Below are 27,087 nucleotides of genomic sequence, written 5' to 3' on the forward strand. Positions count from 1 at the left end.
TGCCTAAGACAGCTAGGGTTGACTTCTGTGATTTGCAACATAAAATCCTAGCTCATTCACAGGGTAGAAATAGAAATGTGGTAAGTTATAAAATTCTCATATCTAAAAAGAGAATATAGAATATTTCTTCACAGGGACTAAATTCAAAAAGTATTTCTCACAAGAGACCACATATGGAGGTGGGGGTGGATGGGATGTTAATATGGAGGTGGGGAGTGGGGGTGGGATTAATGTTAATGTAACACACTCTTTGAAACCATAGACAGTGTTTTATATTTTGTTTGCCTACACACTGATCATAATAATCACATATGGAGGTGGGGGTGGGGATTATGTTACTTAATGTAACATACTCTTTGAGAGCCATGAACTTGGTGTTTTATATTTTGTTTGCCTACAGCACCTTGATCATAATAATACCCAGTATATTTTTGCTGAATGAAAGAATAAATAAATGTGGCCACTTTCTAGAAACTTTCCTCAGCTAGCATTCTCCATGACTGTTTACCACCTTTGTCTAGGTGAGACACAGGGCTTTCATAAAAATGACTAAGAAGCTTTTCTTCCTCAACTCTCGCATACATCTCCAGGCATTAGCAGGCCATACGTAATTACCCACAAGGTGGGTACCTTCCACATCTCCTCATTCTTCATTCTGTTTCTGCCAGCAAAAAGACAATGTGCCTGTCAAAAATTATTCTTTGGGCTTCTGTCCTTTCCATCCATCTACTCCAATGCCATATGTGGAAGTCGACCTGAGCTAGCAGGAGATCATGGAACTACAGAGGGCATGTTGGAGGCACAGAACAAGGAGACCCAGTGAGCTGGCCCCTTTCCCTCTGCCCAAGAGCCCTTTCCCTACATCTCTGGCTGGTTTAACAATGAGATAGAACATGATTTTAAGTGCCACCCAAACAAATTCACACGATTAGAATGACTATCTAGACCTAAGGTACAGAGAACCAAAACTGCTGCTCAGTGTGGCCTGTCAGCTCCACCTGCAAGAGATACACACCTAAGTCATCATCCTACTAATACCTTGACTTCTTCCAGCCCTGTTGCTTAAGGACGTTTTCTCCTTTTATATTGAGTCATGTTGTTAATAAAATACCCATTTTCTTAAACTTATCATTTAAATTGTAGGGATTGTGAATTTTAAAAAGTTGGACCAATAATACAATCAAATTTTCCAGAGGAGTATTTTTCCTCAGGAGACTTGGATAGTGACCGTGAATAGAAGTTTCTATTCGCCCTAGATAAGCCACTCCCTGAAGTCCCTGGTAGGCATTAGATTCCTGATATGTTATGCATCCTCAAGTACCAGGAAACACTAGAGTGTGGAAACAGCAGTCTGAAAGACAAAAGTATTGCCATCGTCTCCCCTCCTACCCCCAGTTTCCTAGGCAATCCACGTGCAACCAGGAGAACAACTTGCTCAAGCACAAATCCAGAGTAAAAACCATGGTATCCTAACAGGACCACAGCCTGCCACACCACAGGCCTGTCTGCATTGAGGAATGCCAAGAAGCAACTTCTCCTATGGCCTGAGGCCAGTCCCCAAAATAGAGTCAAACTGTTTCCATCACCCCTGATGTAAAGCATCCCATCGTTTGCTAAGTGGCTAGAGAAGCAATGGAAGCAATTCAACTTGGTAGGACTTGCATTTCACCATCTCCCTATTATCAAGTAATGTAAAAATATGTTCCAAGTATCAGGAGCCCAGGGCCATCTCAGCTCATTAGCATTTCCATGAATGGTTGGACAGGTTCCTTCCTTCTTCCCACAGCAAGAGATGCAGTGTCATTGCCTGAGCCTTGCTTATCAAGTCAAAGCAGTTCGCCAGGAAAACAGGGCAGCTAATGCAAAAAGGGAGGTGACAAATCAGAGCTAGGCCATCAGTACCCTTCAGTGGGGCCTCCAGGGCTTACCCCTTTGCTTTTCCTATTAAGCACTTATTTAAACTGAAATTTACATGTTTGGTTTCAGTCTAAGGACTAGCATTTTGTGAAAGAGCCTGAGCCCAGCCTATTTTAAGCATATAATAATGAAAACTTGAGCTACTTTTTGTCCAGCACCTCTCAATTTCCCAGGAAGGGAAAAAACATACACTTGCTTTGTGGCCTGAGGATGCAAACTTACATACTCAGTTCCCAAAGCTATTACTTTTTCACATATTTCCAAGCATCCTTCTCAAGTCATATTTTTCAGGAAGCAAAGCTTAAACAAGTAGGGGAGGAAAAAAACTTGCCTGAATGGCAATTTTTGTTGAGTTACATGAGCTCTCAGATATCTGGGAAGCTGGCTAAACATGGACCAATATTCAACAATCATGTTGTGGTTTTTCTGTTCAAGCCAAAAGATGACAGATGTCTCCGGGCAGCATTTATGCTCGTAAAGGAATCACGATAAAAAGGCAAAATGGCATTTTAAGTGCAGGTTTGACAGGGTTGGGGGAGATGGAGTGGGAGTAGAGGGTGGGAAGAAGGAAGGAACAGAATTATACACCTGAACACAGTCAGGAAGTGCTTGTCATCGTGTCCGCTTTGCCACTCGCCCACACGCATGGCCATAATAACCATTCGGTGAGCCAGAACAAAAGACAACCCAAAAAGTGGTTTCCAAAGAGGATTTTGGCCTGAAATACTTCACATGTGCATCTACTTCTTTAAGAGCTTTATCAAGATGCGGCCATCTTCAAAGAAAGCTGGCATTATTGTCACAATCCTAAAATCAATTCGCAGCAGGCGTTCAAAGCTGTCCCAGGGATGAGAAGTGCGCAGTTTGCTTGTCCTTCTCTATTGACCAAGTTTTGATTTTCTAAAATACTCTTCTATTGTGAAGGTAGATTTTAAAAAGTGCTCCAGTTACAATTCTTTTTTATTCTGATCCTTTATCTGATATATAAAAGTATATAACATCCTGTTCAAATGGCAAAGTGGGGCAGTGTGGCTGAGATGGCCAACAGGAACTATAGCCTGGAAGTTACAGGGTTGGGAGGGGGCAGCCTCTCCTCTAATACCTCTTTGCTGTTCCCTGCCCTGTGTCCATGACATCCCCAAAGTTACAAGAGACTCACTGCAGCTTTTTCTCAAAGCCAACACTATAACGCAAAGATTCCAAAATTACTTTGAGAACTGTCTTCTGGAACTAATGCATCTCAGACCGAATACTTCCAAAAATAAGCATTAAAACAATATAGGCGGCATGAAAGTGGCTCCATAGTATAGTGGTTAGCACATCTGCTTTACACACAGAAGGTCCTGGGTTCGCACCCCAGGTGGAGCCATGGACTATACCCCCAGTTCGCTGGGATCCTCAGTGTGCGCCCAAGAGCATAGGATGCCCCGCCTTCAGAGGTTCAGTTCTTAAGGGGAGACTGCAACATCCGTAGGTCGGGGTGGAAGTGGGAGGCAGGCATTAAAGAGGGGGAAAAAAACAATATAGGCGGCACGTTCACATTTATGAACTCATGTGATTCTCACACCCTCACTGGAAGTGGGTATCATTATGCCCAATCAAAAAATCATGAAGCTGAAACTCGAAGAGGTGAACTTTTTAGCTAAAGTCACACAATCAATATATGGAAAGGCTGGATTTGAATCCAGGCCTTCTGCTCCTTTCTACCAGATTATAATTTTCTCTAAAATTTGTAATAGAATACTCAAATCTATCCTATTAAAGTGCACTCATTATCTAAGGATGCAAACTCAAAAGCCACCAGAACCCAAGCCCTGCGCAGCCCTGGAGAATGGCAGAGCATGCACCCCAAACGAGGCAGCTGCTACACAGTTCCAGCTCAAAGTTGCTATAAGTCTGTCACCAGGAATTCATTTTTCAGAGAAGCTAGCAATCTGAGAGTGTGTGTGTGTGTGTGTGTGTACCACTGGGCAGACTAACAAACATGTCTTTAGAATAATTCTAGTCCCTGAGCCACCAATTGGAGAGGATGTCAGGTATAGTGCAGGTCAACTGCTTTCCTTGCTGGAGCCAAATATTTTTCTAATTGAGAACCGCACCTCCACATTCAAGATCCTTCAGATTCGCTTCCCTGCCTGAGGTGGTCTGGCTCCTGGAGCTTCTCATCCTGGAGCTCACTGCTCAGTCCACCCTCTTTCGGGGAATCCCCTCTAGTGCAAAGAGTCCTGTGATCAGGAGACCTAGGCTCACTGCTTCCACGTGATCCAGCTGAGCCTCAGTTCCCTCAGCCGGAAGACCTATGATTTAAACATTAAATGGGCAATATGCTTTATAAACTTTATATTGTCATGCACATGGAAGGTGGTGACCACTACTGAATTCCATCGATATCAGGATTCAGGTGGGACCCACGAGAGACTACCCCCCCACCACCACTGCTCTCTTAAACTGTTTAATATTCAAAATCTACGCTATTCACTAGACATTTATCTACAACCTATCTTGCGTCACCTGGTATTGATATTAACTCTCCTGTTTTCAACTTTTCACACAAAAGATTTTTATTTTCCCGGTTAGATTGCAAGCTCTGGAAAGCACAGGTTATCCACTATACTTCCTGCGAGCCACATTAGTGCCTGCCCACTGTGATAATCACCAGAAATGTGCCAACTAAATTAAGTAGATAGTCTGTAGATTCATAGATGGTCTACATTCACCTTTTACTACTTTCCAGGCTCAGAGAGGGAACTAGGTTTGTTGAAGAGTAGAATGAGAGGTGAGTTATAGGGAAACTGAGGCATACTTGATGTGGAGAAAACCAAGAAAGAAAAGCAGTTCTCATGCTACAGAGGCCTCTGACTGATACTGGAAAGTGACCTCAGGGGACTTAGCCAAAGGTGATGGAGACATAGAGATGAAATGGGATTTGTGGATTCAAATAAGGACAGGAAGGAATAGTTTGTATTTCTTCCCAGTCTTGTGCTTTCCTCCCACGATTTTCTCACATAAGGCAAGGGAACAGAAAAAGAAAACCAAACCGAACCCTATCTAAAAACACAAACAAAAAAAACGAAACAGGGAATTCAAGCTAGAGGCAAGCTCAGGACAAAGGGAGGAGGGAAGAGAAGATGGCAACAGAGCTGAGACCCTGATCCTCTGATATTCCCTGCTTGCTACCCTGACCTTTCTTGGTGTCTGAGGGGCTGACAATCCTGTTACCCTCATTCCCAGTACCCCAGTCTTCTAATGTACAGAGGAGAGAGCCCTGATGTGTTGATATGATGCCCAGTGTGATGTGAGAAAGAGAAATCAGTCACTCACACACATACAGTTACTATGACACCCTTGGACTAGAGCCAGTTAGAAGCATCTTCTCAGGAGTGCAATGACTATAACTTCAGCTTATGTGTCAGACAGAATCGGCTCTCCTTCTTCCTGTTTTGTGATCTGAATAATTACCAGGCTTGTTAAGTTCTGCCTTGTTGGCTGGAGTCTTGGGCTCTTTCAACTAAATTTTTGTTTTACTGACACTATTAAAAAATATATGTGATGAAGCTAAGTCTTTTAGTAGCATGACCATTTTTTCCCAACCTCAGGTTTGAAAATTGTTGAGTCAAACATTTACTGCATCCTGTGCTCCTCTTCCCCCATCTTCCCCTTCCGCAACACCTCAGTTCCTCATACCCCTATCCTCTCGGTCTTACTTCTCTTCGCGAATCTATAATAGAAGATTTTGATCCAGGAATCTACAATGGAAAATTTGATATAGTGCTTATCTGTGGTCTAATACTGATAAGAAAACATTATTGTAAGTCTCTCCTTTTCCATCTTCAATAAATAACTATAGATAAAAATAAATACAATGTCCCAGGAGAGTAAATGGCTTATTCAAGACTGCATTAGCTTGGGACTAAACCCATGTCTCCCAAATTCTAAGTGATTGCTCTTCCTCATCCACCACACTGAACTCTTAGAAGGTGCCCTCAGATCCACTTTTAAGCCAGGTCTGCTCAGGGCAAACAATCCCAACTGCAGTTCTGAAAGAAAAAGTGAACAGGCGGCTCCTAATACTCAGAGGCCTTTCTGCCCTTGCTTATGCTGACTGCTGGCTGTGAGAATGTCTGTCCGTCTGTCATCCTCCACTCCCTGCTGGCTGTCGATCCCTTATAGTGGGTCTACAGTGGCACACCTCAACAAAGAGAGTAAGTGCTGGCTCTAGCTTCATAAAGGGCAACTGAATTTCAAAAGGAGATTCATTCCCCATGAAGAAAAGCAGAACCTCATGAACTTGGTCATGGATCCTCCTTCCTCAGCCTCTGCATGACCCCTCACTTCTTCCTTCTCAGCTACCTTTCTGGTCTTTCAACTTTTTCTTTCTTTTAAGTATATTTCTCTAATATTTTTATTTGTTATTATGTTGACAATTTTAATTCTGATCTTTTTATTTCAGTATTTTGCTTTTCTGATTCATGGAGCATAGAAGCATATGTATTTTGTCTTAGATTTTATCTTCTTTACTTTTTCTGTTTTTAACCTTTTACCTTATTGGTTTGTGACCTGTCTTTTATTTTAAATCATATCCATTTTATCTTATTATTTTAAAAAGCTTAACTTTTTACCTTTATTGGACTTCTGAGTTTAGTTTTAACTTCTCTTTAGTTTTACTTTTTTCTTACCATATACTCTATTTTTTTAATAGCTTCTTAATTTTCTACTCTACTTTTATGTAAAAGTTTTCATTGGTTTTAATATTAGTCATCAAGAAGTGTAATAGAGAACTTACTCCATAAATAGATTTTGAAGGCCTTTTTTCCTTTGGCTTCCTATCACCACCCTGACTTTCCTTTAAAATTATCCTAATTTTAAGTATGACTTTTATTTTTATTATTATTTATTTTTTTAGGCGAGGCGACCCTTGGTTGACCTCACAGATTGCAAGGACCTTGTCAGCTTACAATCCCTTATTTTTTTATATATTTTACACCTACAGCACCTGGTCTTCCTAAGTGGTCTCCCATCCAAGTACTAAACAGGCTCGACCTTGCTTAGCTTCCGAGATCAGACAGGATCAGGCTTGTTCAGGGTAGCGTGGCCATAGACAAGGATGACTTTTAAAACACAACTCTCATGAAAGGAGTTACAAATATGGAAAGGGAAGCCTGGAATAAATCTCATGACGCTGGATTACAATTAAATACATTAGTATGAACTCATGGCACATGCACATGCACATGCACATTTATTTACATACATGTACACATATATGAAATACATAATATAAATATACATAGTCACAATCACACGTATACATTTATTTCATAGCTCTGTCTACTGACAAAGCAATTAGACCCCAGTAGCAATGTGTACATCTGCTTCCCAAAGCTGTTTCTGAATATCATTCTCCACTAAAAGGAACAAGGACTCCTTGAAGAAATGACTGCTTCTAGGGCTGAGACCAGGAAAGTACAAAACAAAATATCTTGAACCTGACATATGTTGTGTCCAAAAGAAAGCTCAAAAAATGATGTAAATATGTTAAAAGAACACTAGACCCAGTTTGAAGGAGTTCCCATTTGCCAAATCTGGAACATTTGATCATCAAAATAAATAACGATAGTAATAGATTATAACTCATTGGATAAAAGAAGAATCCTTGAATCCACATAGAAATAAGACATAATAATAATACAAATACAAACATACATACATACATTCATGATAGAAAGCTCTTCCTTACAGTAGAATGCCCACTAATACTTGTAGAAAGAATGACAGAGTTAGAAAATACCATTCAGGCAAAAAACAGTAACAAATGCTAAAACTAGTGGGTAAAATGTTGATGAGAACAGGATATATACATATCCTCAAAATATATCTTTATAAATCACTTGTTAATTTCAAAAAATAAAAATAAAAATAGCTTTTCAGTGGAAAAATCTGGAGGACACCAACTTAAACCATTTGTTTTCTCCCCTGATGCTCTGAAAAGAATACAGTATCACTCCTGTAACATTTCTACTTAAAATACATAATCTGAATCTAATCATGAGGTAACAACATCAACTAAAGTCAAATGGAAGGACTTCCTACAAAATAACTGGCTGTACTCTTCCAAATATGCCAAGATTAGACAAAGGAAGGCTAAGGAACTGTTCCAGAATAAGAGATGTAAGACATAATAGCTAATGTAACATGTGATCCTGCCTTGGATCCCGAGCAGGGGGAAATAGCTACAAGGGACACTGTTGAGACAACTGAGAAATTTTAACATGGACTCTGTATTACATAGTAATTATTCATAAATTTTAAATATTCTGATTTTGATCATTATGCTGTGATTATGTGAAAGAATGAGTTGGTTCTTAAAAAGTACACACTGAAGAATTCGGGAATAAAAATCTACAATATCTCACTAGCCAAATCTGGGATTATGGAGAATCAAAATAAAAATAATGATAGTAATGAATTATAATTCTCTTAATAAAAAGAGGAATCCATGAACCCATGTATATATATATTATAAATATATAAAAGGAAACAGAGAGGTCTTTTTACAGTAAAATTACACTCAAATGGTTCAAAGAGAGTAAGTGTGAGTGACAGCACACATGCAAATGACAAAGCAGGTGGAGAAAATGATAATAATTGGTGAGTCTCAGTAAAGGAGAGTTTGAATAAACTGTACCAACAGGAAGTACTCAAATGAAAAGGAAGGTAGGCTGATGGTGGGGAGAAGCTAAGTGGCATTGAATCTTCACTTCACTTCACTCTTGTGGGAGGAAGACAGGGGAGGGTTCCCTTTTGGGCTCCACACTCCAGCCATCCTTGAATATATTTCTTTCTGAGTTATTCCATGTACCCCCTCAGCAAGATCAAAGGAGAAAAAGTCACAATTCTGTTGTAGAGCTTCCTGCCTCCTGCATGAGAGTTATTGCTGGCCAGAATGGGGACAATTTCAAATGTTTTAAAAACATCATCAACCATGCCTTTTCAAGTTAGATGTATTAGGCAATTCAAATCCATACAGGAAATCAGGAAAGTCTGTTTCAATCCAAATTATACACCAAGGTAATACCTGGAATACCTCTCAGTGTACAAGAAAATGGTAGCTGAGGCAGGCTGTCTCAGATCCTCTGTTTGGCTTCTTTAAGGAGAAATAGTTTATATTATAGAATGGATGGGTCCTAAAGGACAAGTCAGTTAAACTTCAGAATCTTGGCTTTAGTGACAATATATCCTTCTCCTCCATATCTTTTGTTAGATCCTCTTGTAAGATTCCAGTGAAGATCACTGAATCATCTCTCACACCTAGTTTCAGAGAGCGATTTCTCCCTTGATTCTTTCTTGGCTAAAGAATAAGACCTTCGGGCCACCTGAATCCACTGCTGTCAGACACCAAGTTCTCTGGAAAAACTCTTGACTCCTTGTACAAGTGACTCACCGCCAAGCCCTACCCTGTGCCCGTGACCTGACCCAAAAAAAATCTGAAGCGTTCCCTAATACCAGGAATCGGTTGGTGCTCCACGTTGGACTGGATGAGCTTGCCTTGCTACATGTGGGGAAAGCCAGATAACCTGAAGAAACAACTGGGTGATATGCTTTAAGTATTCAGTTGCTTTTCTTTGTGCTCAGTAGTATCCCTGTTGTTTTCCCCTTGATGAGTAAAAGTCTTCTTCTATAAATGTAGTAGGGTGGCAACGGTGAAGAATTGATTGGCTTTTTAAATTGGGTTCTAATATCTGCTTGTAAGAAACCTCAATTCTAAGACATTAATCCCTCCATATTCATGATTCAAAGTTGGAAATGTGTTAGAGGAGAAAAAAGGAACGAGTCTCAAAATATTGCTGCACACATAATACTTATTAATTACAAAGGGGAAAATAGTAACTTTACTACAGAGACTTCTGGAGAACACCTTAAACCATGTGCCTCCTGACATGATGTGCTGAGAAGAATACAATAAAACTTTTGTAATGTTCTGAGGTAAAGATGAGTAAGATCCTCCTTCCTCCTACATCTGGCCTTATCCTGAGCTTCATCGTTCATACGGCCAGAACCTCTTCTTCCCAGTCCTCATTATTTCCTTTGGAAGCTAGACATGATTTGTCTTAACACCTTTCCTACACTCACCCTGCTTCCCTCCAAAGTTCACATTGCTAGCTCCCCAAGCGATCTTTTCGTGATGTTATTTAAATCTCATGTTATTCTGTGTCTTTCATGGCAGAGTTGCTTATCTCTAAGACCCTGGACACAAGGATTTACAGTGAGCACAATGAGACTCTGCCAGGAATCTCTTAGGAATAAATGGGTTAATTTCCTGTGGGGTGAGGGTATTCCTTTAGAGATTCACAAAAATTCATTAGGAATAGAATCTGCTGGTACTAAGTGGTAGCTAATGGAAAAAAATTAAAGAAAAATTTTACTGTATATCTGCCCTAAAGATTAGAATCAAATATTACATTAAGTAGGTCTTGTCTACTTATTATTATCCTTGGAGTTAACATTTAAGACCAGGTAGGAAGAGTCAACTTGCCCTAAGTTTTAAATCTAAGTATATCTATCCATCCTAGAGTCAGTCTGCTCTCATATTTTTCTGGGCTGGTTAGGAAGTCTGGGGTTGAAGAACAAGTTAAAGGACTTTCAGCTTCCACTGATGTCTGTTGCCATCCTATGACCTTTTTGGAACTTTGCCTCGATGCCTGGAGGACAAAATTTCTTTGTTCCCTCATTTCAGTTGGTTGCTAATAACTTAAACTTGCCTCATTCACACAGTTAATAACTTAAACATTCTCATTCAGACATGGGACCTTCACTTTCCACACCCATTAATTTATAAACCAAAGAGAGTCAGGGATTGCTAGACAGGAAAACCAAAACAAATGGAAACGAAATTGTAAAACTTACATCATAATAATTAGGAGAATTATCTGGGAGTTTCCAAAACTTAAATCTTATAAAGCTCTTCTCTCATTAAAAATACTTTAGCATTAATCTATATGATAAGATCTAAATTTGACCATTAGATGTGGAAATGAGGGCAGATTCTGGGACACTGTTATCACAGCTATGAATTTGATGAATGAGGTTTAGAAGCCCAGGTCTTGGTTAACTGTGGGAAGCACTCGTTTTCCCAGCTCTGTAAATTGAAGTAACTTTGTAGATTTCAGGCTGCTTTCTTGCTGAGTCTAGGTAGTGCTCCCTTGTATTGGAAAAAAATGATTTACAAAAATAAATCTAACCAAATAAAGTACTTGAGAAGACTTCTTGCCCCTTCAGAACTATTAAAGAACTGCTTGGCAGGTCCCTGTTTGTAAATATCTTTATTAGCTCTACAACTACACTACCACCTAGCTAAAACCATTGTGAACTTCATCGCAGTTTTTAATAGGCAACTTTATCATTTCCAAATTGTAGAATCAGAGCATTAGCTAAGGTAGCCCCAAGAGCAATCACCCAAAGGTGGTGGTATCCTCCAGGTACACATGTTCCAACATCAAGGAAGAGGCCATTTTCCTGGGCATCACTGATGATACCCTGGAAAGACATATGGGCAATGACCACTAGGAGGTTCCCATTTTGCAGCTGGACTCCTCCAACCCTAATTGCCAAGAAACTGAAGAGAAGCAAGAAATACCTCCAGGTTTTTCACTGCTCTCCAGCAACCACTCCCACCCAATCACAACTATGTAAACTTCCTATAAGATAGCTGCAGCTAAATGTTGCTTCTACAGTATCAAAAGCTAATGTTAGAGAATTTTCATGCTGAAAGAACCCAGTTTAAGAAAGTAACAGGTTTTGACCACAGAAAAGGACTCGACAAATAGTGGTATGCCTGTTTTCTTCTCGATAAATTGCAAGTTTAGGCCCACCAAGCCAATATTTTATGCAGGAGGAGGTGGCCTTTAGGCACAGTTATTCCATTACTGATCATTGACAAACTCTGTACACATATACAAATCTGTATAGAAATGTATAGAGTTACTTGTAAAGAAATATCTTAGAGTTACACAAGATTATATGTACTCTTTTTAGATTCTTTTTTAATATTTCAGTAGATGGGAATTGACTATGGGTGGCGATTACAAAATTAATATGCTATTGATCCTCATTACTGATGTTTAATGAGAACCTGATCCTTAACCCACTGTCAGAATTAGGATCTATAACTAATCAGGTGGAAACGGCATGAAAGATGCCACCATTGTTTTCACTTTGCATATTCTTAGCATTCTTGTCTGGTCGGATATGTACCTTGCCATAGTATGGACAAAGAAAAACACTTTCACATACAGATCCTTTTCTTTTAACATTTGGAATATTCTGGACTGCTATAAGATTCCTGCCACAAAGAAGATCTACATACAGGGTGGGCGTCTCAGTAACATTCAGACTCAGGAGCCAATCTACCTGTGTTTGAACCCCAATTCTGCCACTTACTAGTTGCCTGACTCACCTGTAAAATGGGGATGGTAACAGTATCTGCCTCATGTTATTGTTCTGAGGGTTAAATAAGTTAGTATATGTGAAGTGCTTAGTACAGTATAGCCATAGTCAGGTCAATGTAAGCATTAGTTGTAAATGTTATTTGACTGGAAAGCAGTGTAGTTAATTATCCAGTACAGTAAGTCAGGTATCTATAACTAGACATTTGTTTTAAATAACTAATTTATGACCACAGTGATAGTTTGCAATATCTGATTTTAATTTTTTCCCAAGCTAAAATTAGTGCAGCCATTGGGACATTGACCACCCTGCTGACTGTGCACTGCTGCATAACCAAAACTCCTCAAGAAGAGAAACTTAGCTGTGTTCTCAGGTACTTCTTGGCCCACGTGGAAGCAAGGTGGTCTTCTAGCGATAGTCCTCTACGTTAAAATATATACATATATGGCTGTATTTCAGGTACTGCTCATAAGAGTATTGCCTCATATTCACTGCTCTCAAAATTTATCAAAAACTCAACTAGAAAAACATTACTTATGAAAGTTTGCCTGAAGGATATACATCCCTCAAAATGATTTTTAAAATAGCAATAATAATAATAATTCTACAAGGAGTTTGTTCAAGCCATTGTCCTTTTCATTAAACATTATCCTCTCAAAAAGGATTCAAGGAGAAATTTTCTTTCTGGTCTCACTATCAGAAATGATAAAAAACGTTAATGTTTATTGAGTGCTACCAAGAACCCATCACTTTTCAAAGGCTTTTATGTGTATTAATCCATTTAATCTGTGAAATGCTTTTGTGAGTAGATACCATAATTATCTTTTACAGATGAGAATACTGAAACATCAAGAGATAAAGTAATTTGTCCAAATTTACACAGCTAGTAAGTAGTAGAGCTAAGATTGGAACTCAGGTAGTCCAGATCTAAGGAATAGTATCCAAACTACCATCCTATCTACTTCTTAAAAATTTGTTCTGCCTCTGAACAGTTAGCTTTATTTTGCCTCACTGATTTTTATGACTCGTAAAATTGATTTGAATTCATTACTAGGAAGCTCAGAGTCAGATTCTTAGCCATGTAAGAGATCTTTTGGCATAAATTTTCATCACGACCTAACTCGTATCTTTTATTTCTTATTTTTCCTTTGTCTCATTATCCTTACCCACTTACAAAAACAATGCTTGCCTGATATCAAAACCTGTCAAGAACAGTAAGGAAACCACTATAAGCCAATCTTATTCATGATCATAGATGCAAAAATATTAAAAACATTAGAAAACTGATTAAAGCAATGTACAAAAAAAATAACGCATGGTAATTAGATTGGAATTATCTCAAGAATGTAAGGATGATTTATCATTAGAAATATGTGAATAATGCAATATTCATATTAACAATTAAATGAAAAGAATTATATAATCATCTGAATCCATGCAAGGAACAAGTATATAATAAAATATAGCATCCATTCATAATAAAGAATAATCTTAAACTTGGACTAAAAGGGAACTCCCTTCCCCTGTATTAATAAAGCATTTTCAAAGCTAAATCTATAGCAAACAATGTATTAATAATGAAATGTCGAAAACTTTCCTTTAAGATCAAGAACAAGACAAGGGTTTCCATTATCTCCCGTCCTATTCAACACCATACTGTGCCTGGTCAACAGAGAAAGGCATAACAAGAAGAAATAAAACAATCATTATTTAGTGATAATATGACTGTGTATGTAGAAAATAACTCTACAAATAAATCACTAGAGTCCATAAGAATATGCAACAATCAATTGCATTCCACGTATCAACAAAAATAAAATAAAAAATTTTAAGAGATACTAGTCTCAACAGCACTTAAAAAGTATCTTAATGAAGAAAATTATAAACCTTTTAAAAGATATTTTTAAAAATCTAAATAAAAGTAGACATACCATGTTTGTGGATTATAAAACACATAATTTAATGATGTCAACTTTTTCCAAATTGAGGTCATCTCAATCAAAACCCCAACCTTTTGTTTATTTGTTTGTGGAACTTCACAAGCTGATTCTAAAATTTATATGGAACTACAAAATTCCAAAAAGAGGCAAAATCCTATTGCTGAAGGACATGATTAGGTAATTATTTCTACCAGATAGTAATACTTTCTATAAACTGTAAACATTGGTGCAGTGTAGTATTTGTACAAGAAAAGACAAACAGATTGATGGGATGAAATAATGACTCCAAAAATGGTCACATACACATATGGATATTTGATGTCTAACATAGTTGATCTTGTAAGTCAAGGAAATCAGTCAAGGAAAAAATAAACTTTTCAGTAAATGGTGCTGGGCAATTATCCATATGGAAAATATAAAATTAGACTCCCACCACACACAAATATCAACTCTGGGATTAAAGTCCCAAAATCAAACAGTAAAATACAAAACCTTTAATTGAAAATATAGGAAAATAACTTAATTGCACTTGGATAGACAAGGAGTTTGTAAAGACCAAAAATATAAACCATAAGTAAAAGCTGAATAATTTGACTGCCTTAAAATTAAGAAATTCTGTTTATAAAAGATCCCATAATAAAGGAGAAATGACAAATCATAAAACTGGAGAAAACATTGGCAATTCATATAATCCACAAAGGGATCATAACCAAAATATATAAATAACTCATATGAATCCAGTTTTTAAAAGGCAAACAACTCAGAAAAGAGCTTTGAATGAACACTTTCACAAAAGAGGAAATTTGAATGACTCATAAACATATGAAAGGATGTTCAATTTCATTGGCAATCAAGAAAATACAAATTAATCTATAATGAGTTTTAATTTTATAGCCACAAGATTGACAAAAATGTAAAAGTCTTTAAATTTAAAATTTAAAATAACATGCATTGGTGAGGACATGGAGCAAAAGGACTTCATCCACAGCAGAGAGCTAAACTGGAGCAGTCATGTTGGAAAATAGTTTATCATTACCTAGTATGAAAAGGTGTTTAAGTCAAACAAAATCGTTATGTATAGGCACAGAACTGACTTTGTTAGGGAAACTGAAAGCAGAGGGTCAGCAAAACATACACGGTTCACTGTTAGCTCAGTCTTCCACAAAGAGATGTGAAGGGCCAGGGTAGTGCTGGATATACCAGGGGGCTCTACTTCAGAGGTAGGACCCCATGAGAACAGCCTTGCTAATAGGTAAAAGAATGTGTGTGTTCAGTTGGGGGTGGGGGGCATTGATCAATGTCCAACAATCTGAATTTAGATGCCAGTTACTCACAGAATTGTCTGGCAACACCACTAGCATTCCATGACCTTGGGGAAACTGGGAAGGGGCACAGCACCTTCTTCTAGGGAAAGGACAACTCTCCATCCCAGCTCTCTTGGCACTAGGCAAACTGAACTCCCAGGGGCATTTAGCAAACAACCCCACTTGTCTCTCCATACCTAGTAAAGTTGACCACCTGCTTTACAGCCCAGCAATTTCACTCCTAAGTATATACCCTAGGGAATCTCTTATATGTGTATCATATTTTACATGTACAATAATAGTAAACGTCGCATTGCTCATAATAGCAAAAACGGGAGACAAACTATACATCGATTGTAGAGTGGATAAATAAACTGTGGTGTATTCAAATATTGGAATACTATAGAACAGAGAAAAAAATCAATGAAATTTAGTTGTATGCATCGATATTTTAAAATCTCAATAACATAATATTTAGAATAAGAAGTCAATCACAGAATTCAAAAAAGGCAAAACAAAGTTATATGTTATTTAGGGATATATTTATATATGGTAAAATTATAATGAAAAGCAATGGAATGATTACAGAAAATGATCATTTTAGTGTTGCCCATGTATAAGAGATTTGGGGGGGAATGGGGTAGGGATGCAGCAGTTTGAGGACCCAAAGTCTTCTAAAACACCATCGGTGCTCTTTATTTTAACCTGAGCAGTGGGTACTCTAGTGTTTGCTTTATTATTATTCTCTTAACTATACGTATACATTTTTTACACTCCTCTATTAAGATATTTCACAATTTAAAAAGCAGAACAAAGAAGTTACAAGTATATGAAAAACAAAGATAAATCTTTGAGCAGACTTTAATTAAAATCTTTGGGATAAATTTCTAGGAATATCATTGCAAAGTCAAAAGGCATGAACACTTTGGAAGGGTCAGTATTTTATACACACTTCAGCAGTACCTCCTTACTTTAAGTTTTATTTTATTATGTATACATTTATGTAAATTTCTTCACTCTTCTGGATCAAGGTGAAGCCTAAATAAACCGTCAATAAGGTGAAGAAGTGGGACTAGATGTGGGGAACAGAGCCCTGCTGCCTGTGCGGTATTTTTCCACAGCGGAAACATGGGTTAGATTCCCACACAGGAGATATGCAAACGCAGTGGGGGTGTTATTCCAGGATCACAGATCTGTAGCTTTTTTCACGAACCAACGAAAGGAGCCAGAAACTCTTCTCACCTTCAGCCTGTGAATGCCCTTCCAGGCTTTCCTGCCTGTCTGTAGCTGGAGGCCTAGCCAGGCCATCCAATATCACTTTCCTATCCACCTAGAACACGCTGCAGCCTTTTCCTGTGTGTGCATGAGACTCATTATTGGTTCATCTTGACAGAAGTGCTGTGACTTCACAACCACTGATAGCTATCAGCAAAAAACCTAGCATAAACATCCTAAAAGATATTTCCTTTTTCAGAGGATTTGCAGGGTATGGGAATAAATATCGTTCACTGGGCATGGAGAGAAAATAAATATTCTCCAGCTATGAAGACCACAGGAAAAAAAGAAGCCTTATAGCTCCTGTGTCCTCAGTCTAGAGCTGTCCCAGGGACAGCTCTGTAGGCAACCCCACTGCACTCTCCACCCATCTGCAGCAGAGCCCTTCCCAGGCAGGGGAAAGTACTTGTCACTATGCCTGTCTCTCTCTTTCCTCATTTGGCTATGTCTTGTACATCTTTTATCCTCAGCATTGGCATGGTAACTGGTACTTCTAATGGGCCCTGCTGCTGGAAGAATTTGCCTAAAAGACTAGTGGCACCTACTCCTTTTACCCAAAAGAAAATGGGGGTCCATATTGGCAAAGAAATGTCCAAAGCCACAGAGAGGGTGATAAGGGCAGAATTGTTAGTCTTCTGAATCCCATTTCTAATTCCTGCCAAGGCATGAAGTTTTCAGTAACAGCTATATTGTGTACCAGTTCTTGGACTCCTCAAGTCTGCATCTCTGCCCTGGCAGAAACAAAATGAGCTAATTAAATGCTTGCCACTGGCTTATTTTGGAAACTTTATGGAGTGTATGAGAGCCTAAATGAATTTCAGGCCACTATTGATTACTTCAAATGCGAAGGAAATCATCCAAGCATGGGAAGAAAGTGAGGAAGCTAAACCCGTGGCCAAGGGTTATTAATATTGTAATGCTTTTGCTTATTGATGCAGAAAAGCAACTCTTGGCTATATAAGGGACTAAAGCTTTAAGGTTATAATGGAAGAGAGTAAATAGAACCCTTCAAGATTGAAGAAGAGTCCAAGCAAATACTCTACCTAATTGCTTTGGAATAACCAAGATTGCCCTGCTTACTGTGGGAGAAAGAAAATCAATAGATTGTATTTAGAGGAAACTAAAGGCACTATCGGGTCATTCTCTATGTGGCTAGTGGAGAGTGGTACCTTGGCACAGATCCCCAGAGGGGTTGCAATTAAGTCAAAAGCAGTCCAAACTGCCTAAAACAATCTAACAACTTGTACATATAAAATAGTTCGTTGTGAAACTTAAAGGCTTCCAGTGGATCTGCACAGCTGCTCGTTGTTAAGAGGTCTTTATAAGGCATGTGGACCCTTGCTCACCCTTCCCTCCATCACATACTCCAGTAACTCAAGCTAGTGGCAAACCCGATAAGGTTTATGGGTCACAGCATTAGTCTCGGTTACAGAAGTTTCTGGGAACCAAATTAAAGCTCTCCTATTTCTCATGAAGAAAGACAGGCTTTCAATCCAGAGCTTTGCTTGCCCAACTTTTGAACTTTCCTATCCAAAATTACCTGATACTGTCCCTCACGTGGTAAATCACTTCAGAGAACATAGGCTACTTTGGAGGGATATATGCTGTCCTTCAATCACTGGCTCAGGTCTGACCCAGACCAAACAGACTTCGATACACTAGCCTTGAGCTGTGACCACTCTTACCTATCACCTCTCTATATGTACACTTTCATGGTGATATGTAAGGAGTAACTAACTTTTGTGAGAGCCTCAAGCTGGGATTCAGGTGAACATTGAAACAAGGCACATTATTTGGTTCAAAGTAAGTTATGGATCTGGCAACCTCCAATATAGTGTCAAACTAAATGATTCTAAAAACACTTTAAAATTAAGTAAAGTGGAGCTCTTTTGCAATACGGACTTTCAGGGCCAGTATTAATTCATTCTCTGTTAGCAAAAGAAAGTATAATTTGATTTGCAGATTATCCTAAAATCTGCCAAAACATAGCTTATCCTTCCCCTTGGCCCTTCTATTTAGTCAACTGGTCATCAGACCAGGAAACCTCTGCTCTACAATCCGTTGTATCCTCTCTCTTCTCTTGTTCCTCTGGCTGCTGGCACAGCCTCCTCAGGGTTCCGCCTCAGGCCTCTGTACACCTCCACGCTCCTGCCCTTTATAACTTTTACGGCCCTCCGTTACCTAGAGAAAAAGTCTAAACTCTTCAGCAGCATCATGACCCCTCACAAGACCCCTAACCTAACTTTGAGTCTCACCTTTCTCTGCTCTCCAGGGCTAGAGTCTCCTTTCCCCAAACAGCTCTGATACTTCATGCCTCTGCCTTTTTTCTTTAAGTCATTCTTTATTCATATTTAAATTTTAAAAGTTATTCTTTACAGTTTACAAAGTATGTCCATATACATTGCTATTCCTCTATATATCTGTTTCATAAAAGAAACTGAGACTCAAAGATGTAAAATGACTTGTCTACTATCATTAGCTAATAATTGGAAAAAATGAAATAAGGTCAGTCACATCTTTTCATTACAAAGCTAAGTTTTCTCTTGATAAATTATTTGCAGCATTAATATTTAAATTCCACAGAGGAAGGAAGTTTTGTTATGTCATTAATATAGCCAAGGATGTCTGTTTCAAAACAACTATATCTCAACCGACGTGGATAAGTCAAACAAAGAACCATTAGCGGCAGCAGATGTCACAAACTAATCTTAGGCCCCACTAAGAGGGGCGAGACACTTACATGTAAGCATTGACCTCAGCGTTTGCTTTACCACACAGGCACAGACTAGTGTCCTGTGCACCTTTGCCTTCCTCCCTCACAGCACAGCCAGGACTACTACACGATATTTGACCAGATTATAACACTATAATCTGATGAAACACTACACTATTTTGTCAGCTTTATCTGGAAATGAGACTCAGTAGGCATGGCAATTGGGCTTACGACATTGGCCTCTGCCTTCTTTTATACAATGCTGCCTAAAATAACTTTTCCTTGCTCTTTTACTAGGAAAGATTCTGCTTATTCAACACTTCTTGAAGTTTCCCCCTCATCTCTCTTGTCTGCATTTCCATTGCTTTCTGGAACGGTATCAATTACATGTTTCTCATCCTGGGTACACGACCAGCTCCTTGTGAGCAGGGCCCTTGCTGGGCTTATCTGTGCGTCCTTTGTGCTTCTCTCCGTGCCCAGCACACAGAAGCTACGGTACATCTTTGCTGAAAGAATCGATTCTTTCCAGAGAAACGGTATTGTCCTCAAGAGCTGAGATGAGGAGTCTCAGCTCTATCATATACTTTACAAGAGGTGACACTCAGTGAAGTGCAATGTAACACTCACACCCATTTATTTTATAAAAGCATTTATTTTATCACCAGGTTTGATGTATAATGCTGGTACCGCTATTTTGACAATATTACGTCTTTTTCTTGTCACATATTGTTTTACCAGGGGGATGCTTCTTCACATCTCTATCAGAGAAAAGCACTGTTGAGAATAGCTTCTCTAAACTTGAAGACGGGAACCATTTCCATCTCAGGAATTTCAGAAGCGTCAAGGAAGATGTCATGTTCGCCAGCAAGTGACATTTGGAAATGCTTGGAGGGACTCATAACTCACCAGGAAACAGGTTAAAGGAGCATGGTTAGAAGGAACAGTAACTGAAAAGTCAGTCCCTAACTTTACCAAACCTAAGTCTTACAACAGCAATGCTCCTCTCCAGATTCCTTCAATGCTCTCTTCATCCACTTTCTGTTTGCCTCTTGCTGATTTCAATTTGAAAACTCAAAATCAGACTCAGGTAAGAATCTCTAGGCTCTTATATTGACAAAATTTTAAAAAAATCATATTTTGGGGATTTCTTTGATAAAGAATATGAATTACCAGACCTCTATACTCATTGCTAAAAAAAAAAAAAGAAAAAGGAAAAAAAAGAAATCTTTCTTGAGTTTCGATCATAGAAAGAACATTGTGCCGGCTGGCAAAAATAAAACATACACAGTCTCTGTCATCAGGAGGCATGTAGTGTAACGAGGACACACAGAGCATTCTATTTCTCTCATTCTCTTTTCTTCTCAATGCCTTCTCACTCCCCTTTGCTCTTTTCACCCTCATCCCTTCCCCATCAGAAAATGAATGTTTCGTGATGAACTGTCTCATCTCCTTGGAGTGGCTCAGGAGGCTCATTGTCCACCATTAAACATCTAAATCCCCGCTGGTGCTAACTGTGGAGCATGCCCTGTGTGAGCTGCCCCGTGAGAGGCAGCTGCATCTCATATTGCTGCAGCCTGGAGTGTGGGCCCTTGTGACATGCGGTTTGCAGCTCACATGTGAGTCACCATGGGTGTCCTCTGTCCACAGCATCTGATATGTGTGGCAGGCTGCTCCTGATCAGAAGTGATACAGGCCTCTCTCTAGACAGTTCAGCTGCCCTTACCTGGAAAACTTATCTCTGTGGAAGGGCATTTTATTTACACATATAGCCTATATTTTGAGTCAGATCATTACACCTGTCCCATAGCCTATGAATTTCAGGAAACTCCGGCTAGCCAATTCTGAATGGCACAGAAATAATAGAGGAAAACTTAATTGCATTTGTATAGGCTGTCGAGGGGTGTTTTTGCTCCAAGGGAGTGGACGATCGAGAGGAGACTGGAGGAAGATTGTTGTTGGACGGTGTCTTTCCCCTTTCAAAGTCACATTCTAACACTTGGCATGATTTTCTATTTCTTCTCCCTGGCTAGATCTAGTTATTTGGCTTGCATCCCTTCTTGACTTCCATTTACTCCGTGTTCTTTTCTTTGTGTAAATGGTTAACAGAGCATGTACTGTAAATTAGCATTTATAAAAATCAATTATACTGCTTGGTAAGACAGAGCAGAAACTTAGATTGTCTTCAGCAGATCATTTGTATTTATCTGTTAATTATAAACCTTAATTGTCTCTTTTTATCATATTAATTTGCACAAATTGTACAACTTCAGAGTTTAGCAGTTTCAAGCCCTTGGAACACAATTATTCTCTTAACATTCTTTTCAGAAACATGGTATTCATTAATGATTAGGTTGGTAAAAATTAGCAGTTCTGATAATTGGCCTTGGCTTCTCCTTGGCTTTTTTTCTTTCCCCACTAAAATCCTGGTTCTCACAATCATGCATGTCTGTTAGCCTCTTACTGTGCCCAGCTCTGTTTTAATTGGACTTCACAGCCCATGAGACCTCTCAGAATATTGGCTCGAAGTGAAACACAGTTCTATGCAGTGAACTTATTCTGAGTAGGTTTGATTCTTTTCCCTTCTCCCCAGCAGAACCTAGACTTTTGTCCTATGGGATTAGTTTACTTGCTCTAACTCTTAATATAAAAAGGCATATAAAACTGAAAGCAACAAGCAAATAAGACAAACAAACAAACAAAAACTCACAGACATAGACAACAGTTTAGTGTTTACCAGAGGGAAAGAGGCGAGGGGGAAGGTATAAAAGGGTAAATGGGATCAAATATATGGTGACAGAAGACTTGACTTTAGGTGGTGAACACACGATGCAAAAAATAAAAAATAAAAAGACAGATATGAAGGGAGGAAAAGGCTTTCCAAATTCCAGTCTCATTTTTGAAACAGTTGCAGACTCTTACGCTTTGCAAGTTGGTGAGCAAGCATGATGAAGATGGGGCAGTCCAGGCTCTCCTCAGCCACCTTTCAGCTGTGGCTCTGTTTCTACCCAGTGTGGCAGCCACTTAGGAGGAGACACATATCCAAAGACCACAATCAGATTTCTTCTTTCAGGAGGTTGCACGTCTATCCTTTCCCACTTGGGAAACCCAGCCACGATCTCTCAAAATAGCTGGTTCACCAAGTGTGGGATGGTCTTATAGGAGCAAGTGAGTGTCTGATACAGTAGAATTCTTTGAATTCTCTGACTGGGTATCTGTAAATACTCGGCTTGCCATGATTCTGCCCCTTAAGAAGCAACAATTCAGAAGTTAGGTTAAACTTCCTCATATATTACCTGAGGTAAGACCCCTAGCCAGGTACGAATTTGCAAGTCAAGATCTGAAGTCTGTAGGCTGTGGTTTTGTAAAAATATTTTTCATTTTATTAGTTGGGAAGGATGTGCTGTGTGAAGGTTGGCCAGCCAGAAAGGACACAGGAAGAGTGCAGCTCTCTTGCTGTATTAAACAATGAGGTCATTTGTTTCTCCAAGAGGTATGTATTCCAACTACAGCAACACTCCATGCTACTCTTCAGATCAGGTTACTTTTAAGAAAAGGTGTGTTTTCCTCAGTACAAAGCACTAGCCTGCCAGATCTGTCAACATTCTCCCTACGACCCGGTTTCCTCTGGTGCTGGCTTATACCAGCTTGTGCCACAGAAATGTGGTGAGAACACCTCTCAACAATCTCCTCCCCATCCCGTAGTTGCCATCAAATGCGGCACTGCCACCTCTCACACTGAATCCAGTGACCAGGTGGGAAGCTATTCCTGAAAACTGACAAATTTTGGCTGAATTAAGCCATATGCTCAGCCACGTGGCTCTAAACTGTCACTTCTGTGAACTGGAAGACAGGACTGCTACCACCACCGCAACTGGGTTGACAAGCAATGGCCAGAGGGGTGAGAACATATCTGCGCCTGGTTGGCACCTTGGGAAAAGGCTAGGCACTGGAAGCAGAGCTCTCCACAGCAGAGAGCCCCTTTCTGGGGAAATTTTTCCACAGGAAAGGTGCCTGGGTATTTTTGGTCATGTTATGCTAACTATGACAGTGTCTTTGTCTGTTATTCCTCCACCTCAAGGCCCAGTGAGAATCAATAACAGCATACCAGACATGCAGACCTACCCCTGCCAGCTGCTCACCTCTGCTTCCCCCTTACCCATCCTCCTTGCTAGGCCTATCTCCATGCCTCCTTCTGTAGCTCAGGCATCACCTCTCTTAGATCATGACAAAGCACAGGTCCTCAGATGACTAAGGTAACGTAGACATCAGTCTAAGTAGAAGCAGCAATTTCTGAGCCACAGGCTTCAGACAAATTCAGTCATTGGTTACCACTGAGCTCTAGAACAGCTGTAAAGAGAAGGACTATGCCAGCTTGTTCCAAGTGTAACCAGAGTCAAGACTACATTGGGAGCAACAGTTTCAAACTGATGGAGGGCACAAAAAAAGAAATCTGAACTCCACCTCAGACCACTCTGCTGCTAATACATACCCTACCTTTGTAACAATTAGGAAGCTTCTCTTCCCCAAGACATTTACTTCCAATTGTTGAATACTGTAATAATAAAAATGTAAATCTACTCCTTAGATATGGACCTGCCACCCCACCCCATCCCCACCCCCCACCCCTGCAGTGCATAATCTATATAACTACATGCAGTAGCTCTATCAAAGAGAAAACTTTGAAATAAGGATAATAGTAACTAATGAGCTCTTTACTTTGAGTGCTAGGCTGAGTGCCTCACATATATTATCTTATCTAATCCTCACATCAACCCTAAGTGCTATTATTATCCCAATTTAGGTTTGCATTATTAGGATATTATTAGGATACATTTTGCAAATTAGGATACCTGAGACTGAGCAATCTGTCCAGACAGGAAGCTATTAGGCAGCAGGGCCAATATTTGAATGCAGGTGGGTCTTATTTCAGAGCCTGAGCTCTTGACCACTATGTTCTATGAAGTAAAAACACAGCAACCTATATAACTTTTGGATGTCTACTGAAATAAATGGCACTGTCTTAGGGAAGATTCTTTGAAGCAGAGCCTTGAGAAAGGAATTTGGATGCCTGTGATCTGTTGAGGGCAGGCTCTTCAGGAAAAATCTGTAAGCTAGTGAGGGAAGCAGGATAGGCAAGAGGAAGCTGCTGAGCAAGGATGTGGTCTCAGGTGATAGACAGTTTGGTCTGATCCTCAGGGCTCAGCACAAATCATAGAGCAGCATTGTCCTACCTTGAGGTAAAGGGGCCAGTCTGTTGTACCCCCATAAATCATTCACTGGCCAGTGGGGCGGGGGTGGGAGTGGGGGGTGGGAATCAAGCAGTAGAAACTGCCATGTATCTCCAAGTGAGGTGACACCAGGGAGGGTCACAGATGTAAAGCCCTCAGCTACAGCACTTTCAGCCGCTGGAGGATACACATACCAGCAGATAAAGGGGACCTGGGTTGGGCACCAATAGCATCGACTACAGGTACCCAGTACATTTTGGCAAAGAGTCAGCAAATGAGGTATCTGTGATGTTTTCAGTGTGCAATTCAACTTGAGTTAAAAGTGGAATTTTGTCCATTATGTAACACTGAAATTAGAGTCCAACCACTACCAAACTTATGGCACAGATGGGTACTTGTCACTCTCTAAGAAGAGTCACAATACCAATTTGTCAGATACCATCACTCTGCTATTCAAAAACCTGCCAGGCTCCCTCTGTCTACTCCAAACTACCATGAGAGGAACTTCTAAGGTTGAGATGACCAGTTTCCAAATGACCTTTCTAGCCTCATTTTCCACACCCTATGCTGCAATGCCCATTTGCAGAACTCTTCTCAGTCAACCATGAACTTTTGCACTCCTTTGCTTTTATTAATGCTGTTGCCTGAATTTGGAGTGCCCACTTTCACCCTTTCTCTGCCTGTTGAAATCTTAGTGAAGGCTCTTCTGTTGCAAGAACTAGAAACCCACAGAAGGTAGCTTAATAAAGTGGGATTTATATAAGGAATCCAGATCTCTCGAGAGAACAGAGGGCCTTCACAAAGGAAACACAAACAAGAGCCGGAAAGTCAGTTCTCTCCCCGACCTGTGGTGTTCTTGTTTTAGCATAAACCTTTGAAGGTGGCTGGCTTCTTAGTTATGGCTGACCTCTTTATTGCCCCTTTCATACAAGAGTGAGCCCCCAACAGCCATGTACAAGTCCCATAACCTGCTTCTACTCTGAGGCCACAAGTATTAGGCCAAAAGGAGATACTTGGAATCCTCTGGGGTAATTTGGAAGTAAGACCAAAAGTGAGATTCTAATTCAGTATGGCCTGGTGTCTTGATCAAGGAAAATATAAACCTGAAAGTTATGGGGTGCCCACAAGGTGAACCAATTAGCAGAGAAGGCCAGTCTGCAAACAGAAAAGTTGAAGCCAAAATGGGGTAAGAACCAGCCAGACTCTGACAACTTTTTCAGTTTCTGGTTTCAATCCCTTCCTGTGGTGCAGCTGCATTTCTACCCTTGGATTCTATGATATCCCTGTATCTGGCTCCTCAAATAAAGTCTTATTTTCCATTTAACAAGCTCAAATTAAATTTAGGAACTTGCAACCAAAGACTCCTCAACAAAACACTCATCCATTCTCATCTGTTTCTGTTTCCATCATCTCTTCTACCCTTCCTCTCCCTTCCCATCTCTTTTCTTCTCTTCCCTGTACTACTATAGTTCCTCCTCCTTCTCCTTCTTCTATTTCTTCTCCTTCTTCTCCTCCTCTTCCTCCTTCTTCTCTTCTCCTTCTCCTTCTCCTTCTTTTCTCCCTCTTCCTCCCTCTTCTCTCCCCTTCTCTCTCCTGCTCTGCTTTACTTATCTTCTCTCCAAATCCAAACATGGCTGCACCAGCTTCCTTCATGTCCTCCCAGCAACAAAGCTACTATTTGGCTGCCCTCAATTTACATCCCCAAGAGAACTAAATGGCCTACATATTGTGCCATCACCCCTAAGGACTTTGGTTTTATAAGGTCTAACAAAGAAGATCTCAAACATAGCTTGAGAGACCACAGCCATCATGGGGAGGCATAGATTAAAACATTCCAAATTCCAGTATGCCCTGGTAAAAGTTTTCACATCTCTCAGAGTTTATTACTGCCCCGCTCTATGTTCTCATAACATGTCGCTTGCGTCTCTAATGACCCTGTCATTTTCCATTCTGTTAAATCTTATTTATATATATGACCCTACATCAAAAGCTTCTTGAGGGCATGGTGAACATATCACAGGCACTAAAAATATTAACTTAAATCTGATTTGTGTACATAAATATGGTGGGTAATATTTGGAGTTTAATTTTTAATGGGCAATCCAAAAGATGATATGCATTTTGGAACGGAGAACTTTCCAAAATTTATTTTCTTCTATAATTCCAATTATTCTGTCCTTTCCGATCTATAGTACTTTGTATATATTTATTAAACACGCATCACATTGAGTTGATCTTATTTGTCTAAATATCTCATGTGTCAACTA

General features: G+C 39.6%; 1 long non-coding RNA gene and 1 pseudogene across 1 annotated transcript in view; both read right to left on the reverse strand.

Annotated features, from left to right (window-relative positions):
- Nucleotides 1-27,087, reverse strand: part of LOC120608587 (uncharacterized) — an 83,487-nt gene that overhangs the window by 20,478 nt on the left and 35,922 nt on the right. The window lies entirely within an intron of this gene.
- LOC120608671 (uncharacterized) lies at nucleotides 6,899-7,017 on the reverse strand (annotated as a pseudogene).

This window comes from Pteropus medius, unplaced genomic scaffold (genome assembly GCF_902729225.1).
Source record: "Pteropus medius unplaced genomic scaffold, Ma_sr-lr_union100, whole genome shotgun sequence".
NCBI lineage: Eukaryota > Metazoa > Chordata > Mammalia > Chiroptera > Pteropodidae > Pteropus > Pteropus medius.